We start from the raw sequence: 4,976 nt of genomic DNA on the forward strand, positions 1-4,976 counted from the left end.
TGTGACTGATCACAGTCACCAAGGACTGATTGCCCACTTAAAATAGGACTGCAGTCTTTGTGTACACTGGGAATGAAATGCTTAAAAAATGAACAGAAATCTGACGTGTAACAGATGATAAAACCAATCGTTTTAGAGCTGCTGTGCATCGTCATACAGCCATGTTTATTTTGGTAACACGTGTCTGTTTTTTTCATGCGCCCCCATGTGTAGTCTAGAACAATCAAACCATTTGGCTACAGTAGGTTCTATCAGATGGATGTTTAATTGTTAAATGTTCGCTTTTACAGTCCCGGATTCAAATGCACGACAAGCCTCAATTTAATTGTTTAGTGTTACACTTTTCCAATTTTGAGGACACCGTAAGGATGCGGCTTAATTAAGGCAATTCTTAAAAATAAATCTTGACCGTTTGCAACTAATGTTTTGTTATATTTTCCTCATTTGTAAGACTGGAATGCATCATGACTGTACTCACACGATGAAGCATTTGCTGTGTTCTAGTTTCTTTCATAAAGGTGCATGAAATGAAGATGTGTGGGGAAAAACAAGAAGAAATAAAAAGAGATTCTCTGCTGTATGAAGACACCACCTGCCGTGACCCGGATTCGAACCGGGGTTGTTGCGGCCACAACGCAAAGTACTAACCACTATACGATCACGGCCGACTACCGAGAAGCTCATCAGAACAATGAGGAGTTGCAGGTCTGGAACAGAGTCAGCTTTATTGTTTCTTTATATATATTTTGTATTACACGTTTCCAATAATGACTCATTGCCGGTACGCGCTCAATCACATGACTGAAATATCACAGTCACGTAGGGCTCGGATTGCGCAGTGGTTAAATCAGGACTGCAGTCTTTGTGTAAACTGCGAATTAAATGCTTACAACTTCAACAGAAATCTGACATGAGAGTATAAAACCATTCATTTTAGAGTTGCTGTACATCGTACAGCAATGATTATTTTGGTAACACGTGTTTGGTTTTTTCTGTGCACTCATGTGTAGTCTAAAACAATCCGACTCACAGTATGATGTTCTATCAGATGGTGGTTTAATTTTAAATGTTTGATTTTGCAGCGCATGCAATTTCAACGCCAGTTTTTTTTTTTTTTTTTTTTTTTTTTTTTTTTCTGTGGCAGGACTAACAATAGGACGATATCACCCCTTAGAATGTGATTAATCATACAACTCACGCTTACCATCCATATTCGCAGTTTTCCCGACAGCGCATTATCAATGCATGATCCCAAATGAACACCTTCGTTTAATGAGACTTAATGTACTGACTAGTAACGTATTGGAATGTATTACGCTTTATTCCAATCTTAAAAAATAAATAAAAAAAAAAAAAAAAAAAAACGGGGACATTCAAAAACCAAGTGCAGTGGCCAGGAATCAAACCTGGGTTAACTGCTTGGAATGCAGCTATGGTCACCACTATAACACCAAGGTCTTAGTTTCAGAAAAACGATGAAATTGCTGGTATGCGCTCACTCATATGAATGAAATATCAGTGACCACGGGCTCTGATTGCCCACTATTAAAATAGGATAATACGATCACAGCCAACTACCGAAAAGCTTGTTCATGCACAGTCAGCAGAGCGATGCGTGTTACAAACCGCAGAACACCGAGGAGTAGCTAGAGGGCTGAATCGGCCCAACAACTAGGCAAAATTACGGTGGTCTCCAAGACAGGTACGCCCAATCTAAAAACGTATCCCTCATAACATGACAGCTAGGTCTGCACTTCTTTGGAAACTCGGTGGACCAAAACACTGCAATCAGCTGGCTCGTTGGTCTAGGGGTATGATTCTCGCTTTGGGTGCGAGAGGTCCCGGGTTCAAATCCCGGACGAGCCCTTTTTTAAAATTATTTTGTATTAAGCTTTTCAAATTCCTATGTGTTGCGGGTAATCGCCCTCAAATTCCATGAACAACAATATCAGAGCGACCAAGGGCTGATTGCACGATGGTTAAACCAGAACTGTAGTCTTTGATGAAACTGCAAAGCAAGTGCTCAAGCGTTAAACAGAATTCTGACGCAAGAGACTATAAAACTATTCAGCTCAGAGTTTCTGTACTTTATACAACACTGTTTATTTTGGTAACGCATGTGATTGTTTTGGTGTGTAGTTTAAAACAACCAAAAGCAAGCATAAAATTCGATGTCAATATATTTCATTTTATAAGTCAGGTAACTGCAAAGCGTTTATTTCTTTTTTTTTATGTAGCAGGGCTAACAACAGGATGCCATCAATCCTTAGAAGGATTAATCTTTCAGCCCAAACTTAATATTGATATTTGCAGTTTTCAAAACCTTATGCTTTCGAACCAGGGACCTTATCGCGCGTTAGGTGAACGTGATAACCACTACACTATGGAAACACCTTGCCTGGGGATCGCTTCTGTGTTGACCTCTAAGCATACAGTGCCAAGATCCCATTTTGGATCCTGCAGTACAAGGCAGTCTTCAGTTAAGGCTGAATGGAACAAGCCATGCATGGAAGTTTCCATAGTGTAGTGCAGCGGTTTTCAAACTGGGGTACGCGTACCCCTGGGAGTATTCGAGCGCTCCTCAGGGTAAGCGAGAACAATCCTGTAATGGAGGACAAAGGATTGACATTTGTTTATTTTACAACAATGTAGTATCTTGAGACTTAGCAATTGAATTAACAATGTTGAATCTCCTTTCAAATAAAACCACAACCGTACTGGTGCGCGTTTCTTTTCTGTTGGGCGACTTTAACTAAACACCAAGCGGCTGCTGACAGTGAGTGAGCGCTGAGCATACAGGTAAATTACATATTTAATTATCACGGCTGTGGTCTGCAGTCTGTCGGCTACAAATAAGAAAAAAAAAAAAAAACATTGTATGATGTTGCTTCTTTTAACAATGTGTAGTATTTACTGGGTGTGTTTGCTTTGTCGAGTTTAAATGTTCAGTGTTTGTAGTTTAGTTAAATCAGTTCAGTGTGTTTTATCTAAGTATATATTTTTTAATAACAGTAGACGGTGAAATCACTGCGCGGGAGCAGGAGCGACACGACTGTGTGATCTTTACTTGTTGTGTGTTTTAAGTAATTTGTTGAAGAAGTTGAGTAATTGCATTAGCAAGTCCATTTTTGACGTGTTTCGATTTGAATGTGTCCAGCCACGTTATTATAATTCAGTATGTCCACAATTTCGTTGATTGCGAATAAATAACGATGTCTTGCCTCAATTAATCTTTTAGAAAAACGAATTTGCCAACGCAAGAGAAGCAAACTAGCAGAGGATGGTTTCGATCCATCGACCTCTGGGTTATGGGCCCAGCACGCTTCCGCTGCGCCACTCTGCTATGCAAGGGAATTACCAAGCAGAAGAAAGAAAACCTGGCAGGAGACTTCCTCGTTAGTATAGATGTCAATACTAGAACAATCCGGTTTACAGTATGATGTTCTATCAGATGGTTGTTTAATTTTAAATATTTGATTTTGCAGCGCATGTAATTTTTTTTTTTTTTTTTTTTTTTTTTTTTTTTTTTTTTTTTTTTCTGTGGCAGGACTAACAATAGGACGATATCACCCCTTAGAATGTGATTAATCATACAACTCACGCTTACCATCCATATTCGCAGTTTTCCCGACAGCGCATTATCAATGCATGATCCCAAATGAACACCTTCGTTTAATGAGACTTAATGTACTGACTATTAACACTTCACAGATCATTAACTCACAGTGAAACACTAACAGTGATGCTTTTAAAAGTATTCACCATTTAGAACAAAGAAACAAATTGCGGGTGTAAGTCAAAGTATTTGTGGAATGTATTACGCTTTATTCCAATCTTAAAAGAAAAAACGGACGCATTCAAAAAAACAATTGCGTTGGCCGGGAATCGAACCCGGGTGAACTGCTTGGAAGGCAGCTATGCTCACCACTATACCACCAACGCCTCTGTTTCCAAAAAAGATGAATTGCCGGTACGTGCTCAATCATGTGACTGATCACAGTCACCAAGGACTGATTGCCCACTTAAAATAGGACTGCAGTCTGTGTACACTGGGAATGAAATGAATTGCTGTGGGCTAGCCAGTTTCTGTGGATCTCAATCTGTCGAATGGCTACATAAAACTTTAGTTACAAAAAATGTTCTTAAAGAAATCAAGTGCAAGTGTAGCCTATGTATAATAATGACAGTGACTATACAGGCAAGGTTTGATTAAACAAAACAGGCTACATGTGCATAGTTACCATACTAGTGCCAGAGTCAAAAAAAAAGAGATTTCCCTTCAATTCATCGAAGCTGTAGCAACTTTGAAGCAGTTAAAATAATGTAATAATAAGCCATGCTATTTAAGTATGTAACATAAAAATCCTACTTCATTGTGGAGTTCATTCCCTTTACATTGGACAGGGTGATGACCGCAACATTTAATAAAATACGAGTCATGTAACAGATTTGTGTGATAAGCTGTCTTAACACTGACCTAACGTGCAGCACTACCATGTTTACATTAATCAATCCTCAAAATAAATGTATAACCGCTGTTAAGTGCTTGTCCAACCGTATGTTGCTGAAGGTATGTTGCTGAAGGTCATATAGTATATATATATATATATATATATATATTATGCCAAAATAAACTCTACGATTTAAAAACATAAATTGTATACTGCTATTCAAAACACTAGTATGACCACTAGGTGGGCTGCACAGGATTGTGCACAACTATGACAACACACTTTATTCCATCTAAAACCACTAATCTCTTATTCCAACCAGTATATACAGCCTCCTCAGAGCCTGTCAAAAATTGCAAGTTCTGACTATATCTCAAGTCATTACAAGCGGGGTATTGGGTCAAGTTTTCAACCAGCAATAATCGCGCCTCGGATTTACCTCATGGGCTACAATACTGCCACTGCGCAAAGATAGCATCCACACTGAAAGCCGGGCTACCCCTTTGAATGACACTAGAGTCCTTG

General features: G+C 38.9%; 5 non-coding genes across 5 annotated transcripts; 1 reads left to right on the forward strand and 4 right to left on the reverse strand.

The window, feature by feature from the left end:
- Positions 1–593: 593 nt before the first annotated feature.
- trnah-gug lies at positions 594–665 on the reverse strand. Its single transcript has one exon. It is a non-coding gene; the product is annotated as a tRNA-His (tRNA).
- Positions 666–1,794: 1,129 nt separating this feature from the next.
- trnap-ugg lies at positions 1,795–1,866 on the forward strand. The gene has a single exon. It is a non-coding gene; the product is annotated as a tRNA-Pro (tRNA).
- Positions 1,867–3,271: 1,405 nt separating this feature from the next.
- trnam-cau lies at positions 3,272–3,343 on the reverse strand. The gene has a single exon. It is a non-coding gene; the product is annotated as a tRNA-Met (tRNA).
- A 527-nt stretch (positions 3,344–3,870) lies between these two features.
- trnag-ucc lies at positions 3,871–3,942 on the reverse strand. Its single transcript has one exon. It is a non-coding gene; the product is annotated as a tRNA-Gly (tRNA).
- Positions 3,943–4,782: 840 nt separating this feature from the next.
- On the reverse strand, positions 4,783–4,924 carry LOC121310340. Its single transcript, XR_005948779.1, has one exon. It is a non-coding gene; the product is annotated as a U4 spliceosomal RNA (small nuclear RNA).
- Positions 4,925–4,976: the final 52 nt, after the last annotated feature.

Source organism: Polyodon spathula, unplaced genomic scaffold, assembly GCF_017654505.1.
Source record: "Polyodon spathula isolate WHYD16114869_AA unplaced genomic scaffold, ASM1765450v1 scaffolds_2045, whole genome shotgun sequence".
Taxonomy (NCBI): Eukaryota; Metazoa; Chordata; class Actinopteri; order Acipenseriformes; family Polyodontidae; genus Polyodon; species Polyodon spathula.